We start from the raw sequence: 24929 nt of genomic DNA, 5'->3' as shown, positions 1-24929 counted from the left end.
TGCTGTTCAGCTCTCCTGTCTAGTGGCCTCCAGCTGCTCTGCCACAATACCTGCTCCAGGATACTCCGTGGAGCCTTCAGTGGAGGTACTTGAGGGCTGAGCAGGGTCTGACAGCTCCTCTCTCTTGTGACTAGGTGTGCATCTGTTGTGAATCCCAGTGCAAGAGTTCTCTTGTGAAGTCATCTGAAAGGGGAGAGGATGTCTGCGTGTTGGTCACAGGAGAGGAGAGGGAAGTGTGTACATTTCAGAAGCTTCTGTTGGCCTTTTGCTAGCCAGGTCTTAGGTTTTGGAGAAAACCAAGACCGTGAATGAGACCTAGAATTCTGTGAGATGAGAGTCCACATAGGATTCAACATGCTTGCAATAGCTTCTGTTGTGGAGGAGATACATAATATTTATTATTGGGTGGGAGTTTCAAGGGCAGTTTTGTGTCTGCAAATACCACATTGCTGTAGATGAACTAAGGAGTGACAGAAGAAGAGGTCGTTACTGCTTATAGAGAAACTATTGCGAAAGCTTAATGTTGGTGCGGAGTCCCACTCCCACACTACAGAGAGAGCTGATTGATTGCTGAGGTCTTCAGAGAGGATTGAATCCTGGCTATAAACTTCCTGATGCATCAGGTCTGCTACTGACTTAAATCTCGTCTGCATTCTGGACTGTTTCAGTGGTAGGGACATGCATGGTGTTGGGTAGGAGGATTCACGTGCCATCGGCATGTCACTGCCATGCACATCGCATCTAGCTGCTTCATCGCATCTAGCTGCTTTGATCCACTCCTGTCTACAAGAAAACGTTTGTTCTGGGTCAGGCTTAAATATTAGTGAAGACTTAGATTTTAAATTTGGAGTTTGGCATTGATACTAGGTTTAACTTGAATTTCTAATCAGAGTTAAAAGCCCAAATGACTTCCCCTGTTGCTGTGTTTGCTGAATTAAGTATGTCCCAAGTGGCTGCAGGTAAATACTAGGAATTAATGAAAGGACAGTAGATCTTTGTGAAGCTGTAACAGTGCAGACCCAGATTCCCACCGCGACTAGCAAACAGGGTGCCCTGCCCTTCTCTCGGACGCATCACGGCCTACAGAGCCGAGTGAAGCAGGCTGGCAGCTCCCGTTTCAAGAGGAAATGAGCTGCTAGTGCCAGCACCAGGACTCTGGTTCCTCTTCCTTGTTTTCCCTGCCAGATGTGACAGGTAGCCCGCGTGGGCGATCTCTGCTCTAAGGGAGCGCGCTGGGACCGCCGGTACAAGTCGGGTCCGGCCGCAGCCGTGCGTTCAGTCCGTCGGCGAGGCTTCAGTAATTAGCCGTCCTCGGGAGCAGGCGGTCTCCCCCGTGCCTCCAGTCGGCGAGGCCAGCCCTCGGGCCCTTCGCGTACCCAGTTCCTCCTCCGCCCGGGTGCTGGGTCGCTCCGCGGGGGTGGGAGGGAGGGAGGCACCGGGGACGCTCCCCACAGCGCAAGGCCGCGGCACCGCGCTGGGCCCCGCCCCGCCCCGCCCCGCCCCCCGATCCCCGCGCCGCCGGGGCCGAGCCCGAGCCCGAGCCCGAGCCGCGCGCCCCCATTGGCCGCGCGGGGCTGCGGGCGGCGGCGGCGCCGATTGGCTGCGGCGCGCGGAGCCGGGCGGAGAGCGGCGGCGGGGCCGCGCGGGCAGCGAGCGCGGGGGCCTGCGGCGGCGCCTGCCCGGCCCGGCACCACGGAGCGCGGCGGCCGGGGGAGACGCAGCCCCGCACCTCCCGGTGAGCGGCGGAACCGCGCGGGGCCGGCGGCCGGGACGCTGGCCGCTCGGGGCGGGGGGGCGGGGGGAGCCTGCCTGAGCCTCCCCGGCGCCTCCCTTGCGGGGACCCGCTCCTGCCCTGCGAGCGGGACTCCCCGTGGGCCCCGCCGGGCTGGGAGCCCGGCCCGGCCCGGCGGCACCCCTCCCTCACCGCTTCCATCCCCTCAGGCGGCGGTGCCCCTCCTCGCCGGGGGAGCCCCACGTCGCCCTGCCGCTCGGCGTGCGGTGGGGAAGGAGAGCGGGCTGCCCTCGCCCGCCCTCTCTCCGGGGCCCTTCCCGCGGCGAGAGGCTGCCAGGCGTCCTTCCATCGCCGTCCCCCGCAGGGGATGACGCTGGGGCTCCCTGGGGGATCCGGCCGTGGCCACTCTCCCGTCGGCTCCCGCTGGGCGAGCGCGTAGGTGCGGGCTGAGCGGCCGCGGTGCCGTGCGCCGCAGGGGGCTGCCCCTGCTCCCGCTCCCGTCTGCCTTCGGGGTGCTGACATCCTCGGGGAGTCCTTTTTTTGTCAGACTTGAGCGTGGTTCCGGGCCCCACAAGTGCCAGGCAGGGCGCAGCCGGCAGTCGTTCCCGGGGGATTCGGGGGACCGTCCTGAACAGGAGGATTTGCGGTTCTCCGTGAGTTTCGCTGCATAAGGAGGCGGCGAGTGTCACGCTCTGTGCCCCTCGCAGCTGCACGGTCTGTAGGGCGAGTGTCCGACGAGCAGGCGGACCCTGACACACACCTGCGGAAAGGGGAAAAGCAGGGAATGCGAGGGTACAAAACCCACGAGAAAACATAAAATATATGCGCACCGTGGGGAAAACACGATTGGCTTTGCATGTAGCTCTCCCCTTCTTAATATATCGCAGCCAGCTGAGCGGAAATCTTCAGTAATGGTGTTTATGGAGGCCTACTGATGCGCTTCCAGCTGAGATTCGCCAGTTCTTTAAAGTTTTCTGTTCTCCAGCTAATGCTTGTGATGCAAAACCTAAGCCTCTACCTCAGGCTTTGCCTTGAGACCTCCCTGGCTTCACTTCCCTTACCTTCATTTGTGCTTTAAAGTAGTGTGTGGCTGTTTAGCCAGAGCTTTGCCTAGCTAGGCTTCTCTCTCTGTGATTCTCCATCTCTGTTTATAAAATGTAGTGAAGGGAATGATATGCAAAGAAACTGAACTATTGTGGGAGATTTCCAAGTAATTTTATAATCAGTAATGAATGTTCAGGCTTACAAAAATTGGATTTTGCCCTACAGTTCAAAGGCATGGCTCATGGGTGTGGGGTCCTTAAAAGAGCGTTTGCTCCTATAATTTGAGGCAAGGAATTTAGTATGGGATGAAAGCCAACTGGTATAAAGGGAGGGTACTAGTAGGGTCACTTTCTGGAAGCTCTACAGTAAGGAAATTGCCTATTGAATCCTATTATAGTCTGATTATTGTATTATAAATTGAATTGAGGACACGTTTTGCAGCTCTGTTGCGTTGGGGTTTTTTTTTTTACTGTAATTGGTCTTTCTGTGTACTTAAGTACTGTGAGTGTTGGGCAAGTTGAGTCTGGGGTCAGTTTGTCTTCTCTGACTGGAGTTACATATGCAGACTTGGAGGTCAGTGATTCAAATGCTGGATTGTAGCTCACAGTACTACTAAAGCACAGCATATGCAAAGAAGGGTAGTATCTGGGTGTCGTAATGTTTCTCATCCTCAGTGTTTAAAGCTCTTCACAAATGAGTTAAACATCACTGGACTGACTGTACGGATGGGAAAACTGAGATAGATACAGGGAAAGAAAGCTGTTATTGCAAGTAACCTGCTGGGTAGCCTTTTGGACTTGGGGTCAGTGTTCAGGTCTTCTGTTGTCTGCAGTCAGCCAGTGCTCTGCCATTATACTGTTGTGCCTCTTGGACAATCCAGAGTGCAAAAGACTGTGATGCAGACATCCCCAGATAATGGAAACCTGAGCCTGTAAGTGTACGGTGTTATTAGACAAGCTGACCACATGTAAAATGCATGGGGAAAAAAATGCAATAGAACTGCTTTCTCCAAAGCCCAGCCCTTTAGTCTTCTGAGGAATAACAGGCTTAAAGGCATACTGTACAGTGAGGTGTCTTGTACATTCAGATACAAAGTAAACTGAAATAAGTGGATAAAATTAGGTATTTATACCCAGGAGGCAGTAAGCAAGCACAGCATACAAATAAACACCAAGCAAATCAGTAGGTGTCCTGCTGGCACCTGCGCTGTCATTGGAGAAGGAAAATGTCCTGATCTGGATTCTTTCAGAAGCAGAGAGGAAATAAGATGCTCACAGGCCACACGTGTATACATCCAAGCCAGTTCTTGCTGCACCTGCCAGCCGTTTAAAGGTCTCCAGGTGGTTCCCCTTGCCCTCTCTGGTTTGTATGGTGCTTAACAGTGAAGGTTCAGAACAGTTTGTACAATGCCTTGTATACCCCACAGCTGTATTCGTCAGCAGTCTAGCAATAGTTGCCTGTGCGTTTAGGTACAACTGCACAGATCTCAGCCCTGCTGGGTGTGCTGACGACTCGTGCCCTCAGAGGTGTTACTCTGACTGCAGAGTGTTCCTCCTGGTTTGTGCTCTGATCACTGGGTCTGAATTAAAGCAGCTCAAGTTACCTCATGACACATACTTCCACTACTGCTTAACTTCATACTTTCAGTGATTATAACGTCAGGATTCACAGAATTAGGAAGATGTCACAGCTGGTCTAAGACAAATTGGATCTGGTTCTTGGCTTCCCAGCTCTGTTTTATGACTTCTAGGATTAAGAGTCCATTCCAGAAACACTTTTGAAAATTTATAGCTGTTTCAAGTACAAATTAAGATTCCCTTTCTTTCTTATCCAAATGGAAACAGCTTGTGGAAATGTCTCAGAAAAAAGGGCTCTTTAGTGGCAGTACATGTGTACACCATGTGAACGTTCATACGTTCATTGTTCTATCCCTGTTGTTAAGATAAAACCCTGTATCTTAAAATCTTGCTGTATTGTCTGTATACCAGAAACTTTTAATGAAATGGTGACTCTCTGAACTTGGTGAACTTGGATGAATCTCCTTTGCTCTTGGCTTTGCCTTTGTGAGAGGGAGCAGGGAGAAGAAAGGAATACGTCTTGATGGGGTAATTCTCAGATTTCATGTAAAACATTTCTCATCTTTATTGTTTTCAAAGACCATTTGATTCCCTCTTGTATGTTGCAAATTGTCAATCTGCGTGCACCATTTTTGTTCAAGCAGGCTTTTCCAGTAGTCCCTACTCTTCTCTTAGAGTTCTTTAAAAGCTCTTAAGTTTTTCAGGCATAATGGTAAGTCTGAATCAAGTAGTGAGGTATCTTATCCCATTTGAAAGAGTAGGCAATAGAAAAGAGCTGGATTCCATCAGTATGTGAGCAGCTAGTAATGATGTGTAGGAAGCTGTGAAAGTATAGGTAAGTAATGCAAAAATGACACAAGGAGCACTGCAGCTTAAAGACCATGAATACACTACACAGATAGTTATCAATGTGGGCCTATCACCTATGGAAAGATGGATATGCTTTAAAACTTATGTAACATATTTATCTTTCAGGAGGCTGAAAACACCTTATTCATGTTCCAGACTGATCTGCTTTCAAATTCCTTTTCTTTATGAACAGAAGAGGTTGCCTTAGGGGTCGGAGCTGCTGCCAGCTTAAAGTAGATAATTCTACCAGCCACTGCTCTGTGGCTTGAAAGCCATACATCTCTGTCACCTCTTTGTTTCTGAATTTTGTGATCTGTTTTATCAGATCACAGTCCTCTTTCCTGAAATGACGGCTGTGGGCCAGGAAAACAGAGAAAGTGATATTTTCTTAGCCATATGGTGTTTGTGCAAAAATAACAGTATTCTGGGAGTTTTCCAAAGCATGCAAAGTGTATAAAATGGAGAATATTGTCCTAAACCATTTCTGTGGCTTTCAGACTCTTTTCTGATCTGTGGGAGTAGGGTGCTGTACTGCATCCTTGTATTAGATTGTTTGTCTTTACTTTTGCAAAATATTTTACTGTTCATTTCCCATCTCTTAATTAGCCAGATACTAGAAATTGAGAAGAATCGGGCAGGAACCTTGGTTACGTGTTGCAGTTCTTGGTTATATGGAAGAAGAAGGTTGTCTCTCTTGCTGTCCAGTGGTGATACGTCTATCTGCACAAGAGGGAACGTTTTCAGAGAGTATGAGTTTCTTTTGAAAAGAAATCCCACTTTTTGCAGCGTGAAGCTTATGTTCTTCTGTCCTTGTTTGTGGATTTGGAGAATTTTTGCTTTTTGTGCATGGCAGCTTCTACAGTTGTAAATTCTGTTGAGGAAACGAATACATGTTCTAGCTTGGGCTGGATAGTCATTTAATTATTTTACTGTACCAGCTAGCAGCTGATCTCACTAGCTGCCTTTGTGAAGGTATATTGCAGTCGCTTCTGAAGCTGTACTTCTGAAAACTTGACACCTGCAGTGTCAAGGACGCAGGTCTGCCCTAGTGATGAACTTACTTTTTAAAAAATGATAAAGCTGCACTGTGCTGGTTGATGTGAGAAAGTGCTAAAACCGCTCAACTAAAAGTACTGCCTTCACTAAGTGAATGCTGCCAGCTTGAAGAGCCAGGAATATGAACTTAGTTATTCAAACTTAAGTGAGTCCCCTTTATACCACCTACTGCAATTATTTTAGTGAATCTCTCTCAGTTTTAATGCAGGAAAAAAGCATTTGTGTAGATGAGTGCTTATGTTATACTGTATCAAACTCTTATTTTGGCCTCTGGCTGAAAGGCAGTGTACTATATAACTCTTTCTGTGCCAAGGTATAAAGCACTTTAAAGGCAATAAACCTTCAGACTTGGTGAGTTTCCCATTTTGATTTTATGATTTCACTGAAATACAACTCAGCATTGGCAGGGAGCGGAGCTCTCTAAGAAGTGTTTATCTTCTTGTGACTCTTGCAAAACTCAGTAGATTAAAAATTAAAATCTAATTCTGATGGTGTTTCTGGTGGCAGTTTAGAGTAATGCAGCTTGCTAAAGATTTCATGTAAAAAGTCAGTATGTCTCAAGTACATTCTAGGTGACAGGATGAAGTGCCAAACTACTGGTTTAGCTGTACAGCTGTAATTCTGAGAGTAAAACAACTTCTAAACCTGTCTCCAGCTTTCCTTATCTCAAACACTTAAAAATACTGCTTATTCCAGATGGAAGTTTCCTTGCCATCCCCAAGCAAAGTTCAGTTTTAATTTTACAAGTGAAAATACGTTGCTTTGCAACTGTTGTACCCATATATAATTCTATTTTACGTAGGAATTTTTTAGCAATGTCCTTGAAATGCCTGGAGTTTGAAACCTGGCATAGTTCAAGTACTTTTTTTTTTTTTTTTTTTTAATACATTCCTAGCTAGATCTGGGGCAGAAAATTGGCTGGATAACAGCAGAGAGACTGAGTAATCACTCTTTGAGCAATTCTTACCTGCCACCTGCTAAAATACACAAGTAGAATCCAGTTTAGCCTTGGCCTGTTTGGGATACGACAACGTACCCTTTCCCAGCCCAGCTTGGCAGACACGGGTGGCTGCTGGGAGCCTCTGCACAAGGGTGATGGTACTGGGAGTGCATCACTGAGATGTGGTCTTCCCAAGCAGAAAGCTGTTCCTTAGCCACAGGAGGAGACTGCCATTGTGGAAGAAATTGGCACATGCTTCCTTTGGTTTATAGTGCATTCATATTTTGTGCTGACTCCCTTACTATACTTTTCACTGAGTCAGCAGAGAGATTTGGATTCAGGTTCCCGTGTCAAAGTCTGCTCTCTGTTCCCAACTGACAGTGACGCCTTCACAGCTGTATCAGCCGTGTTTGTGAGCATGGATCCTGGCGTCAGGATCAGCGCGTCTTTCTCGCGTTCCCTTTCATCTCTTCTGCCATCTGCATGTCACGAGCACCACATTTTCTTTCCTGAAGCCTGTTAGCCTGCCCGCAGCATCAGAGTAACAGTCTCTCTATTTCTACTGGTCTTCCTGCGTAGCTTTCCAGCCCTTGTGTTTACTGTGTCTCAGATCTGTTTTAAGGACTCTTTGTCCTACCTGTCAGCTCTAAAAACAAATGCTTTTCACTGGAAGACCATTATAACTCTGTAGGAGGTATAGCAGAACATAGGCTAGCCTGTTGGATAAAAGACTTGCTCGTGTGGAAAGGGAAGCTGGAAGCGTGGATAGGGTAAACTGAAAGAAAAAGTGAGGAGAGGTGCTGTCCTGCCAGCGATGTTAGCGGGCATCTCAGCCTGGAGTACACAGGTTACTTGTGGGTCAGTTGGATGGCTAGAAAGCACTGTGATATATTTATGGGTGTGTAAGAGTTACCAAAGAGTGTGGTTTCCCAGCACAAGGTTTTCTTTCTAGTTGTTTGTTGGGAGTTTGGGGGGGTAGGGGGGGGGTTGAGGGCTTTATTTTTTTTTCTTCCACTTGTAACCTTGGTTTCATCACTGGTTTCTCACAGAAGAAAACAGTGGGAGTTGGGAGAAGACATAAATTAGTGATGATGTTTTCATGATGTCCTATTTTTGATGTTTGGCTCAATTTTAAAGTATCCAGCTTCCATCTGTAAGCCTTGTACCAGGCAAAGCACAAGGCAGCAACCTCTTCATAGAAATCCGTACCCTAGTGCTGGATGATTTCATGCTGGTTTTCTCGCCTGTAATCTTGGTATTAAATCACCCCTTTCTCTTCCTCCTTCCTACTCAGCAAATGAACAACCTTACAGGTTTTTTTCACAAAAGATGGCACCTCTTGTCCTTTCAGCACTTTCCCTTTCTGAATGAAGTAATGCAAGTATATAGGCTTGCAGAAGCCACTGAGGAAAACAGAAAAAAAAAAAAAGTAGTTTGCAGGGAAAGGAAAGAATAATATCCCTCATCTGTATTTGTATCGCATCAGGCTCAGTCTTGATTAAAGACTTTGAACATCACAACAGCATGCCAATTTTGGCTTCCTCTTTTAGCAAAGGGTAGAGCATGCAGAGGTCTTGGCAGCATCCCTTGACAGTAAACACAACTGAAATCAACTCGTATGTTTTAAATTGGTCTGGCAATAATACAAAAATGTGAATAAGTATCATAAATAACATAAAATTTAAGCATTTTTAATAAGCTTGGTGTAACTTATTAGCAGTCATATTTTTTTGTTTGTATTATGTTTCCTCCAGATTTGTCTCAGGCTTTCTTCATGTTAGATGCCAAATAATGGGAACCAGCCATCTTGTTCTTCTCTGTCACCTCTCTTTCCGCATCTGGTGTGAATGACACGTTTTTTGCCAGGTGCTTGCTTGATATTAGTGTTGCGATGTACACCAAAAAAAAATTAGGACACTGGAAGTAGGATTGTATTGAAGCATTTTTAACAGCTCATTGTATAACTCTGATTATATAAATTATTGCCTCAGTGGGAATTAGAGAATATGGCAGGTTAAAAAGCTGTTTAGAAACCAAAACAAACTGCTCTGGCATGACAGGACAGATTTCAGGCATAAGATGCTTCCTGGCAGCAGGCCAGAGCGTAATCCTACCACACAGTGCTATGGACAGGCTAGAGGCCGTGACTTCGGAATCCTTACTGATTTCATCATTTCAGGCGAAGCACGCTGCTGAGTGTACTGACAGCGACGGTCCCCAGACAGCAGGCTTGAGGGATGTGTTTTACCTCTATGGACCATACTGCCATCCACCTCAATGTTCTCTCGTCCCAGCTCCAGGATAAAGCAAACCTTGTTTTTTGCTCCACAGCTATTGCTGCAATGCAGCTTCCTGGAGAGGGAAATAGGATTACACAATCAGAGTGTGCTGGTGGAGGTAGGAAAGCAGAGGATGAGCTGGCTCAGATGAACTCCACGCTCCTTGTTTGCAGTGCAGTTTTACCAGGTAATGGAGTTACGGGGGTGAAAATCTTTAGTTTGTTCCATCGTTTGGGCAGCGGGTGTTGTAAGGGGCTGGCCTAACTGCTGTAACGTGATGCTTCTGCCTTGGCTGTTGTAAAAAGCAGCTGAAGAAGAACATAAAAAGGGCTGTCTTGTGTTATTAAGAGAGGGAGTAGAGGCAAATGGAGATAATGACAAGCAGTGCTAGGGGCTAGATTCATGATGTTTTGGAGCCTTTGACTGGGAAGAACTTCTGTGATCCCAGCAACCATCTGTGTGTTGCAGTAACTATAGCTAACAAATCTTGTTGTGCTTTTTTTCTTCTGATTGTGAAGTCCAAAATGCCAGTTCTTTAAGAAATGCCTTTTAGCAGTAGCAGGAGATCAGTGACTTACTTGCTTAAATTCTCATCAGTAATCTTTATTTTTCCTTCACCAAGAAGGTGATTGGAAAATACCTCTTCTGATGCAACCTGTAAGATTCCTTGTGTTAATTTATTCATAAAAATTGGACTATTACATGATCATGAATGAGTTCAGAGTTTGTTCTTTTGCTTGTCTGTAGATTTTGGTGTAGTGGGACTTCGTTCGGTCAAAATGGTAGGACTGATGATGAACACGGGTTCACGGGTAGGTGATGTTTCAACAGTGAGTCAAGCATGGTGGCTACTCTGGTTGGACCTCTTCTTCCTCACACTGCTCAGTTGTTTCCTTTCACTGGTGTAACCTCATTTTCCCTGAGCTGATCTTGTGACTACACTGGATGCTGTGAAGAGTTTGATGATGTCTTTTCTCCAAACTGGGAATCTCTCTGGTGTGGATGGGAGACTGAGCTATGCAGGTGACAGGAGAGCTAGATGAAAGTGGAGCTCTTCAGAAAAGAGGCTAAGAAGATGCTACTATCCTTGCAAACCCAAGGTTGGTTGGGTGACACCATACATCATTTCTGGATACAGCACTTGCTTAAAGTGGTTTTTTTTTGGGGGGGGGGGGGGTTCAGAAAATATGCAGGGGAAAATCTTGTTCCAGAGTGATCTGATAAACAATGGGAAACAGCTCACGTGTCCAGTTTTATTGTTCTGAATGGAAGAGGGAGGAGAAGGGTCATCTGGTCAAAATCCATATGCAACCTTGCATAACTGATCCTCTGCTCTGGCTGGTAAGCAAGCTTTGCAGGCTTGCAGCCGCATTCCTCTCATCTGTTGCGAAACTTCTACCTCTGATTATCTTTTTCAGCTACTGTCACTAGTTAACAGCAGAAAGGGAAAAGGTGCAGCTTGAGATAATACTGACACAGTACTTCTAAAGGCTAACAAAGCATGTGATTTAGTAACTTCTATGAAGAATTATCTCATTACTGATAAATCCTCCAGTTGCATCCATTTGGTGAAACCCTGATTTTATGAAGGAGAAGAAAAATGTGCTTTTCTTTTTTTTTTTTCCTGAGCTGCTATGACAGTGCCCTCTTGGGGCCTCTTGAGAGGGAGAGGTTAAGTACCTCTGAAGGAGGATGGAGGGCCGTGCTCTGAAGGGAAGTGCTCTGCTGTCCCGTTGTCCCATTGTGCTAGCGCTGCTTACTTTCATGAGCTATCCTTAGAAAGATAAATATTTCCCTTAACAGCTTTTTCTTAAATAAATAAACACCTGTTTAGCCTAACTACTAGCTCCTTGTTCCATACTGACCGTATTCATCCTGGAGTAACTTGGGGGAGCTGCTTAAAATTATACTAGCAGTAGACTTAGCTTGATCTCTTTTTGATACGACAGTCATACCTAGTGTTTATTAGTGCCTTTGTGGCAATATGGTAGTTACAGAGGCAGGCTTGTCTGAGAGCGTAAAAAGAGAGGATAGCTGCTGCCCCGTGCCACTGGACAGCTTACATTAAGATGCCTTTCTCTGCCATTATTACAGCACTTTTTTGGTATTTGACAGAAAGCAAAATCTCATACCTGTCCTACCACATGAAGGCTAGTGGTATTGCCAGCTGATTAATTACTTAATATTCATCATTACAGCCTACATTTGCAAGATATTTCCTTGCAGCACCCATGGATGTTCCTCATGGGATATTTGCGGTGCTGCAGGACATCCAGTGGCCCTTTTGGTTGCTGGAAATGAATAGAGTCAGTGCAGAGCTGCTCTGAAATGGTTGGTGCCAGGAGGTAAGGTGTGCAGCACTGACACCAGCTGGTGGTGGCATGGATGCTGGCTTCAGGTAGTTCTCACAAGGTTTCAAAACATGCTTGGAGTGTGGGTGCAAGTAGATATTCCAGAAAAGGTTCCCTCCCAAATCCTTAAAAATCAGTTGTTTTCCATTCCTGCTTTTAGCTTGTTAGCTTGTCCGTAATTCCAGTCCAATGGGCCTTCTCCTTTATGAAATGGAAATTGTGGGTATCTTCTGTGATTCCAGAAGCAGTTGACATAATATCCTGGGTTTGTGTCCCAACTCCCAATTTGTGCAGCCCCTCTGACCTTCACAGTTACACAAGGATTCCTTCAACACTTTCTTGATTCCAGGTCTCTCTTCTCAGACTTCAGCAACTAAGCTGGACTTGTTCAACTCGTAATAGAAAATTTTATAAAGATTTGCCCAGTACTAACAGCCTTCCCAAAACTGCCCAACGCTTTTTAACTACCTAAATGTGACATACAGGATCTTCACATTCATGTGATTCGTAGTTTGTATGTACCAGACTGAAAAAACTGTGCTCAGTCTCTTATGTGGGTGTCATTGTTATCGTAATAGTAGAGGGTGCAGTATAGATGTACCTCGACGAGACTTTCCTAGTGAGTTTAGCCATTAGCACGCTTAGTAAGGTCTAATTTGCCTCCTCAAATTTGTGTCCAGGTATTAGAACTTGTGTGAAATGTTGTAATGCAGCAGCTTCGTTATTTTTGTCAAACAGGCAATATATAAGGAGTAAATAAGCACAGTTTATGCAGTAGCCATGTGTTTTTTTCCTCAGTGGGTAACTTGCAGATTTTGATAACCTTCAGTGAGACTTCCAGTTACCAGTCTTTCCACCTTGCTTTCAATTCAAAAGAGTGCTTTGGCTCATTCACAGCTACAGTTTTGTGAATGGGCCCAGTGAAGTAAAAGGGACCACTTGAGAAATATGTGTCTTGCTGAATCAGATTGGCAATAATTTCTTTGTCCATCTGGAGCCCCAAAATAATTTTCAAAACATACTAGGGAATTTAGCCACAGAATCTATTGATTAATGCTGTGTACCTATCTATGTTCCCTAAACTGTTTTGAAAACTGCACAATTGCTGTTCTTTGTAACCTATTGCCTGAATAAACAGGCAATAATAGGACTTTTGAATAGTAGAAATTCATAGTAATTGTGCTTAATTCCTATATCCCTTTCCTTCTCCTCCTTCCGAATTTGAAGTTCTCGTGTTTAATGGGAATTAAAGTAGGTGGCATCTGAAGAACAGAGGGGGGTGATCCCACTCTCTCCCTGTGTCAGTATAAGTTGTACCAGTTACTGATTTGTAAGTAATGCAGGTGCAGTTCAGGTGTGCCCTTGCACACATACAACCTCTGACTTCTTTAAACTCAGCATCTGCCCACCAAAAGAAATCCCTGGATGTTAGTGGTATTGATTGTCGTGAATTCCACTCTGTTCATGAGGCTTTTTACTTCTTTCGGAGAAGAAAAACTATCTCTGTACACTTAGTGTAATGTTATTGAATGTGCTAGGGTAGGAAGCAGTCTTCTGACTAGCCACAGGTTGGAAAAGCTGCAGTGTGTTAGGTTTCCCGCAAAGCTAAGTAATCCCAGTCTTTCCTTTTATTTTCTGGTTTGCCCTTCATGATAATCATCTTTGTCCAAATAAGATTCTTATCCTTCTGTCTGCAAATCGTTTGCTCAGATTTTTATAATTACCTCGGGGTCAACATTTATACAGTCTTACTTTATGTTTTCTTCCAACTGCATTGAAAGATTTTTTTTTTTATATATTTTAAAGTGAACCTAGTAATTACTGTTACTGTTCACAGTAACTAGAAGTTGATTTGACATTCCAGTTAGTGCTTTATTCCTTCTCTGAACATGGCAAGCCCTTAAGAGGGGTGTTGCTTTTCCTCTTCATGCAAGTTTGGGTTCCTGAGACCCTCCTTTTTAGTCTTGTGGCAACTCTGTTTTTTGAAGGAGGACTAGGACTTGGTGCTGAGTATCCTAGTGTGCCTTGCCCTCTGCTTTGTGATACTAATGTGTTCTGTTCCTGTTTCTTGCAGGTGTATATGATGTTTAGGATTTTGACATCTTGTCTCTACCCTTGAGCTGCTATTTCTGGATACTGAATTTTTCTCAAGTACAGTAGCTGTGTGTTGTTTGAAATGCTTTGTTTTTCCTAACAAATTGTAGCAGATGCTTTCTAGAGCGTGAAGCAGGGATTAAGGAGGGCTATAGATTTGCTTCTGGAGGAATTTGCCATCATTTGCAGTGAAATCCTGCAGCTGATAACACAGTTAAACCTTCCAATATTTTCCATAAAAACAAAATATCCTTTATACTAATCTTGTGCTTTTGCTTGGTCTTATGGACCAGCCTGGCCAGAATCTGATCCCCATTTTGCCTTGTATCATCATAATATATTTCAGAATGTATGTAGTATTGATACATAAAAATATTTCTAACAGTGGAAAGACATGCTTTTGATTCTGCTAAAGCAGGAGATTATTTTCTAACAGTGAAAGATTGTGTAACAAGTCGTCTTTGGAAAACTGCGTATCAGTGCCAATTGTATGCTTATTGTGGGTGGTTGGCAATGTCCTTTCCAATGACAGACCATTTGATGCAAGGGTTAAAACAAAAAAATCCACTACAAATAAAAGTCTACTACTGAATTACTCTCTCTCTGGATGAGTTTCCAAGCAGTTGGACACGACACAGCTTAGCATGATGGGGCATGATGCTGACTGGAGTCTCTAGTTGATGTTGTCATATAACTTGTTAGCACTACTGTAGCACTTCACAATAAGAAGTACTTTTCATCCAAGATAATTTTGTTAAATGAGTTTAGTCTCGCATCACGTTAAGGTAGCACTCAGCAGAGGCACAAGAATTTCTTTGTCATACCTCGATCTCCCCAGAGTGCATCCTTAGGAGCCGTAATCCTGATTATTCACTGAATGACTGTAGTAATAAATCGCTGATACAAAGCATTGCCTTTGAATCCAATGTTTTATGTGGCGAGTGTAAATACGTACAACTTTTCTCAGTCCTTCCGCCTCTACTTTGTGATGTGTCCCTGCGCTAACCATCTTTCTGAATAGGATTATTGCACTTTCTGTGGTAGATTAGCTAGTTAACAAGTTCAATTTAGAGTCAGCAGTTTGTTTTACTGTCTGGCAACCAGTACAGGCCAGTTTAAAAATGTCATTTACAGTCTGTGTATGTAATTAATAACAGATATTAAATTATGAAGAAGGTGAGGGATCAGCTTCAGTCTTAAATTTGGATGAAATCAACAGCTTGTTACTTCGGAGTAGTATGGTATGTGTCTTATGAACAACTGCAGTCTGGACTCCTTTCTTGACAGGTGCTAGTACTCACAGGGGATCCCAGGCCACAGTCTTAAGGTGAAGGAGAAGGGAGCTGAAACAGGGTTAGCCGTGTCTGATTCCCCTCCGTATTGCTGTTAATGGCATTTTCATTAGCAGTTTGTCTGGATGGTGATCAATTGTCCATTTCGTGTTGAAGAGCTCTGGAGAACAACGTGGTGACTTTAAAACATGTACTGCTGCAATGGATATGAATTGGTTGTGTGGATGCTGGCATCACATCTGTTGGTGTGTAAATTATCTGTGTCAGGACAATGTTACAATGGAGAGAGACTGCAGAGTGCGTTTGGTCTACCCGAACGACTTTCTGTCCCTCGTTGTTCCTGTATTAGCATGGTAATCATCACAACATCCACCCCAACCGAATAAATTCTGCTGCTGTTGTCGCACTGAGAGAAGGTGGAAGAAGAAAGCGTGGTGCTGTAATAGCAGCACAAACTGGAGTCGCTAAATTGCCAGGGACCTTAGCCGCTGCCTGTAAGCATTGCATGTTCTATCTTTGTTGCTTCCTTCCGATATCTGTCCTTCCATCTGCTGTCTTAGGCTTTTCTTCATGCTGCACCGTGCTTGTGCTGAACCACGGCAGCACAAGTCTCGGGCTCACGCTGGTTGCCCGAGGACCAGGCTGCTCCCTCGTCTCCCTCCTTGCAGCACGTGGGTGCAGGTGCTTCGGCCGCAGCCCCGCAGGCAGGCTTCAAACCCTGCACTTAGGAAAGCGTCCTGCCAACATGTCGCATCCCACAGCTGGAGCCTATGGGAGATAGAACGAAACGCAGGTCCCACAGCTAGGATCCGGCCCTGGCTCCCTGCTGCAGTGCAGCCCTGCCTGTTGGGGGGCACGGAGCACCCCCTCCTCTGCTTGAGTCATTTTAATGCCCCGATTACCGAAGTGGGTAAGTCACCATCTCGCTTGTGATAATTACAGATTTCCTCTGTGATTTTTCACTTGTCAGTTGCCACAGCAACCGTGCAGTGGCTCGGCCGAATCGCTGTCACAGGGATTTAAATCTGAAGCGGCTCAGCCTTTTCCTGTGCTCTGGCGCATCTTCCCTCTTGCCCCCCGGCACCATGGCAACCTGGCGATGGCATCCCTGCCTCCGCGATGGCACCCCGTGCTTGCTTTCCCTCCGTCCACGGGCCTGAAGGGATGCTGCTGTTATTCTCTTTGCATATTCGCGTCTCTCCCATTCCCCATCTCGAGCAGTGCGCGGGAGGTGGTGGTAGGATGCGTGCTGGCTGTTGTACTGCCTGCGTCTGTGCGTGACCTGAAGGAACTGAACCAAACCGAGGTTATTTTATGATGGTTGTATGCCTGGGATATTTGCAAACCAGAGTAAAATCAAGGGTTTTAAGGACAAAACCTGTTCTCCAGCTTCCACAATTCTTGAAAACTAAGGGGCCATTTCAAACGTTAATACAGTCTGGCTGTGCATCTCAGGAATTTGTTTTCAGAAACCTTCCGAGAAGGCATTCAGGTGAGCTCAGACTCCCAGGGGTCCGAGCTGATGGGCTGCACCCCCATGCCAGAGGTACCGGAGTAGCAACAGGCAGAACCAGATGATCTGTTGGGTATTACTCTCCACTGGGTTTGGCCGAGCACGGGGCATAGCTTGCAGGAGCTGGTTTCATTAACTTTCATTAACTGGGGCATTCCCCCAGCTAAGCTGCAGGGTCGCAGCTCGGGGTTTCCTCTGGGTGATGCCTGTCCTCGCTTGTGGCAGTCGTGAGCGGCTGCTGGAGGGAGCTGACAGCAATGGCATTTCTCACAAATGCAGCCGACAGCAGCCGACTCTAAAGTGAAGGAGGGAGCAGCGTTTTCAACTGGCAAGCTGGCTGCGGGGAGTTTTCATCAGGTCATGTAAGTGCCTTTGCTTGTGCCTGTGTGCGGTAGGGGTTAGCATGGACTCTGGCTGAGCCTGCAAGGGCTGTGCTCCCGTGTTTTCTGTTCAGAGGTGAACGTATGTCTCTATGTATGTGCAGGCGTGTGTGATGTTAAAATGTCCCTGTCATGGATACCTGTGGTTAGCTGTTCCCTGGTTTGTTTGCTGGATGCCTTGTAAAAGAAATATCCTGCATGCGTCTGCTTTTCTGTGTCCTCAGCTGAAATGGGGGTCACCTTGAGAAACCAGAGCACTCGCTCCCGTTGTAAGATGTTTCCCTTGGTTTGGTGCAGGCTGCCTCCAAATGAGCTATTTTATGACTTCAGGAAGCAGAAGAATAAATTGTGCTTTTACAGTACATTTTATTTGATGCTATTCATCTATTTTCATGACCTCTGAGGAGGCAGTGGTAGGATGCTGAGGAATAAAATCTTACAAGGAATATAACTGAATTTCCTTAGACGAAGCTCCACTTGAGGGTATTTTGCAATACTTTAATTTTTCCAGAACTACAGAACGCTTGTGGAGCAACTAATCTGAAAAGGACGGCTGTGCCATAATTTAAGTGTTTAACCCTTTGAGAGCTGAACTGTTTTGGTGTGGGGAATGTATGGAATTAACAGGCACGGTTTCGATATGTTGTTGCCATCTTCATTTAAAGTAATGGATCAAAATATGCAGGCTTGAAGAGAGGTTCTTATGCATAGCTCACTACTAAAGTTCACTGAAATATCAAAGTGCAGGGTTTTTTGGTGGGAACTATTAAGGAATGACAAAAAAAAATTAAAATTTTTCAGCTAATAGTAGTTTAGTTGTGCTTGGTTTTTACCAACATTTGTGTACAGTTATGTCATTTATGGAGGTATTTTTAGGTGTGGATCTGGAACTTGCCCAATTTCTAACATGCTTTTTCAATCCCATTTTTTTTTTCCCTGAGACAATGTATTTCTTTCACAGGGACGGTGTAGGCAGATCTTATCCCAGCTTAGCTGTTCCAATAGTTCTTGAATCAAAAATGAGCTGCTGAAAAGTTTAGTGGGTCACTTGAATCCCAATGTGCCATAATCACAACATTCCCACCTGTTCTTATTCATTGGATTATGGACCAGGAGTCTTTTCTTGGTCCAGTATTTGTTGGAGAGAGAGAAAACAGACAAGGGCAGAAAGATTTTCTTTTTTTTTTTTTTTTAAGTGAAAAAAAAAAGGAAAAGAAAAAAAGATGTATTCATATCCAACCACCAAACCCTGCTTGGAGGACATCTAAGGAGGACAACCTGGACACATTAGTGTAATGACACTTCTGACTATAGATGAGTTTTAAAACCTGATGGGAGGACTGAAGCTTTCTGTTCTAGCTTCACTGCTGGTTCAGCTCTGACCTGGTTGTTGGTCTCATTAGGCAGGTAGGTATCGCCATGTCATGATGGGTACTGTAGAGTACTTCCAAGCTATAGATGTGAGGTCTTTGTCTTGTGCATTGTATCTTGCTTTGGTCTTTTGCTGCAGTTTTCAGAACAGACTGACTTGAATGCCAGCTGAATGTTGGAGTGAGATAAGGTAGCTGTGCAAAAAAGCCAGTTTATTAGGGAAGACTTATACTGTTGTGTGCAATATTTACTGTTTTGTCAAGACTTGAAGGCGAAAACCAGTCTCCCCATTTCTATTCTTCTGAACAGTAGTGGGAATGTTTGATCCTGTTGGTGTCAATAAACAAATAAGCAACGTGAATAACAGACACTTGAGCCTCACTTGTAACTATGACAACTGTGTCCTTGACAACTTAAGTACAATCATGGAGTTTCCAATTACATCCTGTTCTACACAAAGCCGTTAAGGTTATTAGAGGCGTAAACAGCGAAAGCAACTGTCAGCTTGTGAAGTGTTTTCTGGCAAAATCCATTTTGGTGGTAGATATGTGTTTCCATTTGCAGATCACTGTCATTTGTTTGGTTGTCAGTGTTGCTTGGCGTTCTTCAGGGGTCGGTATTGGGACCGGCACTGTTTGACGTCTTTGTCAGTGACATGGATAGTGGGACTGAGTGCACCTTCAGCAAGTTGCCAACAACACCAAGCTGTGTGGTGCGCTTGACACACTGGAGGGAAGGGATGCCATCCAGAGGGACCTTGACAGGCTTGAGAGGTGGGCCCGCGTGAACCTCATGAAGTTCAAGAAGGCCAAGTGCGAGGTCCTGCACGTGGGTCGGGGCAATCCCAAGCACAAACACAGGCTGGGCGATGAGTGGATTGAGAGCAGCCCTGCAGAGGAGGACTCGGAGGGTATTAGTGGATGAAAAACTGAATGTGAGCCAGCAGTGTGTGCTCACAGCCCAGAAAGCCAACCGTATCCTGGGCTGCATCACAAGAAGCACGGCCAGTAGGTCGAGGGAGGTGATTGTCCCCCTCCACTCCGCTCTTGTGAGACCCCACCTGCAGTACTGTGTTCAGCTCTGGGGCCCCCAGCAGAAGAAGAACACGGACCTGTTGGAGCAAGTCCAGAGGAGGGCCACAAAGATGATCAGAGGCCTGGAGCACCTCTCCTATGAAGACAGGCTGAGAGAGTTGGGGTTGTTTAGCCTGGAGAAGAGAAGGTTCCAGGGAGACCTTACAGCAGCCTGCCAGTACCTAAAGGAGGCCTACAAGAAAGCTGCAGAGGGACATTTTATAAGGGCATGTAGTGGTAGGACAAGGGGTAATGGCTTTAAGCTGGAAGAGGGTAGATTTAGATTAGGTGTAAGGAAGAAGTTCTTTATTGTGAGGGTGGTGAGGCACTGGAACAGGTTGCCTAGAGAGGTTGTGGGTGCTCCATCCCTGGAGGTGTTCAAGGCCAGGTTGGATGGGGCTTTGAGCAACTTGGTCTAGTGGAAGGTGTCCCTGCCCATGGCAGGGGGATTGGAACTAGATGATATTTAAGGTCCCTTCCAACCCAGACCAGTCTATGATTCTGTGAAATGCCTTGGTGAGCTGTGGTCTCCAAGGACAAACTCGCCATTCATTGGTGAGAGTCACTCTTTGCACTGACTTTTTTGGCTGCTGCCTGTGAAATTGCGCCAGATAAGTGTTGAGCTTCAAAGTGCGCAGGGGTCTCTTTCTAATGCGTGGGTGGTCCCGTAGACACAGCAGACCTCTTCCTCAGAGTGTCTTGGTCACTGTAGTGATCCTTGTATGTGGCCTTGATACGTTGTGGGTTGCTGGTAAACCACCTTTGCTTTTGAAGTACGAGGTTGTGGCCTTTAATTGACCAAGTTGGATGAGGAGCAGCTTGTTTCCCTTTTCTGTGCCATCTCATGAGGATGGTGCTAGGTACTGTTCTTCCCGAAGTCGAGGGTTTCAGCTCTGGTTTGTGCTGGGCTTGTATAGATGCTGGATGGAAAACCTAATGCCAGACTTATATGAACACCAGATGTAAATTTTCTTGCAACTACCTATTAACAGGACTTTCCTATTCCCGTGATGATTTGAGACAGCCTTAGTCTAGCTACCACTAGAAATTCTTGGCGTTACTCTAACAGACTTCTCTTGCAAATGCTGTTGTGAGCTAATTCAATTTTTTTTTCAGAACTATACCTTTGAAAAAAACCTGTTGAAGTAAAAGGACCTGTTGTATTTCATTGTGTGTAATCAGGCTTTCATAACTACATAGACTATATATGAACTCTTAACTCTGCTTCTGGGACCAAGTGAATTGCAGTTAAATACATCAACATGCTGGCAGGCTTCTTTATTTACTTTGTTGTTTACTACATTTAAGTGCCTAAAGCAGTAAGTCAGGATTTCTATTGTCACCCTGCTGCTCTGTCAATAACAACTAGTTAAGTCATTCAGTTTTTTCCTGCTTTGATCTGTTGGATGTGGACATTCCCCATCTCCCCGGAGGAGGGTGGGGTGGTACTTAATGATTGCAGTGCATTTTCAAACAGCAAGTGCTGTTCAATGTATACATTGAATCTTTTTACGTAGATACTGTGATGAAGTTAGGTTTACCCGTTCTACCTCAAATGCACACTAAGGAAGGACATGATTATGTTTAATGGATGACAGACTCGACTGTCTTCCACCTCACCCGTACTTAGATTTCTTTGTGAATTGTAGCGATATTCCGGACTCTGGGATCTCCTTGAGCTATTTTTAGAAGTAAAATACTTGAGCCGCGTCACCGAAATCATGAAAGATGTTTGTTCATGAACACTGCAAACCAGGACACTTGCCCCCCTTTAACAAATAGCCTTGGGTTTTTACTGTTTTTTTTTAAGACAGGGCCCTTCAACAATCTGTTTTGTGAGGCCCGGGCGCAGAACACTACCTGCCAGAAGTTGATGACAGTAGTAAAAAAAAAAAGCGTAACAAGGGATTTCAGGAGTTTATGGGGTGCAGAATGTAGGACTGGTTAAGATTTTTCATTCTAACTTGTCACGCTATTGCAGAGTGAGAGGTGGTAGGGCTTGGGAAGCATGAATGAGGCTGGAAAGCTTGTCCCTATTCAGCTCAGAAGCTGCAGTCCCATCCAGCTCTGGTTTTGGCAGCCGTTTTATCTTTCCTCTCTTTCAGAACGACTTATCTCATGTCTGACTTACTGTATGGCTGGCACTGCTTATGTGATGGGATCTGTGACTCCCTCTTCTTAGTGCCCTTGTCCTGGCCCCGCTATCCAAACTCTTTCCAGCTCGCCACTGATATATTCCAGTCTGATTCTCTTCCAGAAAAGCCGTTTGAAGAGCCCTGATGTGCAAGTATGGGAGCATTGTGGAGGTTAGAAAAGGAGAAACAAGAGCTCATGGAACATAAACAACACAAAAAAACTGGACCACTAACACGTTACCATATTGTGGGTCTTTGTAACAGTAGTTGAACTCACTATCCTGTAAAGCCAAGGAAATTAACTTCTAATTCCAAAAGAAAATCAGCTTTGCAGTGTATTCCCACTTCTAGCATGGCTACTTGAGTACTGCCAGGCTTTCCAACATTATTCTTTTGTTTTAGTCACAGGAACCACAGCTGACTTGGTCTCCCAGTTTGCAGTTTCTTCCACAGTTAAAAACATATGCAGAAAATGCGGTGTCAAAGCATGCTGAGCTGTGAACTGAAGAGCCTTCTCACCTCTTTGAGAAACACCCTCCTTGCAAACCGTCTATACCAGCTCACCTCCAGGATGCCAGGGCAGGCTGGGGTGTGGAAAGGGTGGGTTTGCTTTCAGGCGTAATGCTGGTGCTGCCTGTGGGCTCTCCACAGAGAGGGGACGCATCTGCCCGCTGCCTGGCAGAGCTTCAGGGCCTTGGGCTCCTGCCCCTGCGCCCGCCAGCAGACCCTGCACCAGACCCTGCACCACGCACGAAGCGAATGAGCCTTGTGCTGTTTTCATATCAGGATGGATCCGAGCAAACAGGACTAAAAGATAGTTTGAGATGTTTTAAATTTCACAGTTAACGTGTAGCATGACAATCCCCTGGCTGCTGTGCATCACAGAAAAGTCAAGCAAAGGAATACAGCAAGAAAGGAATGAATTTGGCTTTACGTCCTGCTCCCCAAATACATATTGTGAAGACTTGTGGAGTAATTGCCGTGTGCAGCTTGTGCTGCTGTTTCTAAACCACTTAATTGTTCATGGTTAAATGGGTTTGGAGCTGCTGAAGGACAGATGAATGTGCCCCCATGAATTTAAAACAGGCTTCTGTGTCTTTCGTGTGAATTGCAACAAAGAGATGCAAATCTGCAGTGCCGACTCTTCATCCGTGTCTTGCAGTGTCTCTGTTTCACCTCTTACCTTTGCATCTATCCCGAGGATGCTTTCAGAGGCAGGTTTTTGCAAGCTGCAGCCTGAAACCCAGACGTCATGCTGCATTAGCTTCTCTGCTAGCAAGCGAGAATGCTATATGAACTCCTTGTTTGTATATTTTCACTCCTGTATCGGGATCGAGTGCCCCTGAATGCTGGGGTCCCTCTCTAATTTTTTTTTTATTTTTCCAGGGGTTCCACCTAAGAAACATAATCTTGTTAGCTCACAGAAACAATGTGTCTTTATAGTTCACAATAGGTTTCTGCTGCTGCACTGAATGACTGTTGTCGTTCCTAGTAACTAATTTTGCCTGTCAGAAATAATCACTCAGTACAGAATTTTAACAGCTGCCGTTTAAAAAAATACAACCAATTTCACAGTGTGCATTTAAAAAGTCCACATATCCTTATGTTTCATGTGCTCCATAAACTGTACTGAGCTTCTGCTTTGAAAATAATTTTTCTTGTGACTATGACTTAAGCTGTATTTGCCAATGCATGTGTTTATGTAATGCAAAATTCCATACAAAAATATATGCAAATACATTTGCAAATATATCTGCAAAATTAATGCATTGAACATTCATTTCAGAATAGCTGTTTTGTACAGTCATCTGTAACGATGGCCTTCTCCAGCTCAGGCAGTTGCCATTAGAGGAAAAATATTTAGAGAAGACTTTTATGAATCTCTTTTTCTGGAAGAGTCTCATTTCTTTGAGGTCTAAGGTAGCTAGCGTTTAATCACAAATCTAATCCAAACATTGTCTTTCATATCCCCTTTACAGTCTGATATCTGAAATTGGTGGATGTATTTTGCCTAGATTTTAAAGAATCTGAAACTGTACGCAGTTGCTCCGAAGCAGCAGCGGTGATGGAGCGTGGCTTTGCTGCGGTTTTGACACGTGCACGAGAACTGATTTCTGCTGGCTTGCAAACTGTGCCACTGCTGCTTGCAGTGCTAGAACAAGCTAGGCTGGTGGGAATTGATCAAGAGATGAATTATGGAGGCAAATTTCAATTGGTTATTATGATAAGCAAATAACATGCTTAGACAACTGTACCAATCACATCAGCTGATCTCCTGTGAGAATATGTGTGCATAATGGAGATGGAGAAGTAGTTGATTTTAGTTATACTCACATCTGACATTACACGATTTATTCTGACTCTGGACTGGAAAATGGTAAAATATTTTATATAACAACTGTCAAGGAAAATTAGGGCTAAGCTACTTTATTTTTAAACCTCTTGCAATAATTTTTTTCTATGAGTATTTCAGAAAGCCAATACCATTTCCAAATATATTTTTGACCTTTTATGAATACTGTATTTTAACTATTAAAGGACTTAAGATAAACAGTAGATGTAAGTAAAAGACAAAATAACATTCTGGGAGCAAAGATGTAGGAGTGGTTCACCTAGGGAAGGAAGAGTAGGTACTGCTGAAGGGAAACCTGGACACCGGTGGGTACAACCATGTAGCATGACTGGAAGGTATGTTTGATTTGTATGTGAAGAGGCATCTCATCATTGTGGGGAAGGTAGATTAGTCAGCTGGTAGCAAAACACCCACGGGAGATGATTGAAGGTTAGAATGACAAAGCAAACCTCGGTGGGTTGTTTTAGCCTTCTGCCATAGGTAGGTTTGCACTGCTCCATTTGTCAGTTCCTGCAAAGCTATGTTCATGTTAGCTTTTAACAGACTCCTAGAGACTTTTAGAAAGTAATACTTTGCAGAGCAAACTTAAGGAGGGAATTGTAGATTGCAGAAGTACAGACCAGATAAATAGCTTTGAAGAGAAGACATCAATTAAGGTGGTTAATCATTGTGAGAGGTGCTGGACTGATTCAGCCTTTAACAGCTTTTTTTCCCACAGTTGTAGTCTCACTGACTTAGACTTGCATTTGTTTTTTGCTAGAGGATGGTCCTGAGATAAGAAATTTATGGTATTGGGATATTTCTTTATGCATTGATTATGCAAAAGTTAGCACAAATAAAGAAAAAAGCTGAGGGTGAAAAAAAAATAATTAAATTAATCCTGTCTTATA

At 44.8% G+C, this 24929-nt stretch overlaps 1 protein-coding gene across 3 annotated transcripts in view; it reads left to right on the top strand.

Moving 5' to 3' along the window:
- The first annotated feature begins 1614 nt into the window (after positions 1-1614).
- The window catches only part of ABAT (4-aminobutyrate aminotransferase), a 60998-nt gene continuing 37683 nt past the window's right edge, over positions 1615-24929 (top strand). The window contains exon 1 of one of the 3 annotated variants that reach the window (XM_052773430.1): positions 1615-1735. The gene's annotated coding sequence lies outside the window, so the exon portion shown is untranslated. Of the gene's footprint in view, positions 1736-9644; positions 9665-16818; positions 17090-24929 lie in introns of those variants that run through there. The other 2 variants (XM_052773432.1, XM_052773431.1) reach the window with 2 other exon arrangements.

This window comes from Harpia harpyja, chromosome 21, assembly GCF_026419915.1.
Source record: "Harpia harpyja isolate bHarHar1 chromosome 21, bHarHar1 primary haplotype, whole genome shotgun sequence".
Taxonomy (NCBI): Eukaryota; Metazoa; Chordata; class Aves; order Accipitriformes; family Accipitridae; genus Harpia; species Harpia harpyja.
The sequence above is the reverse complement of the archived record's forward strand: the minus strand, read 5'-3'. Positions and strand labels throughout refer to the sequence as shown.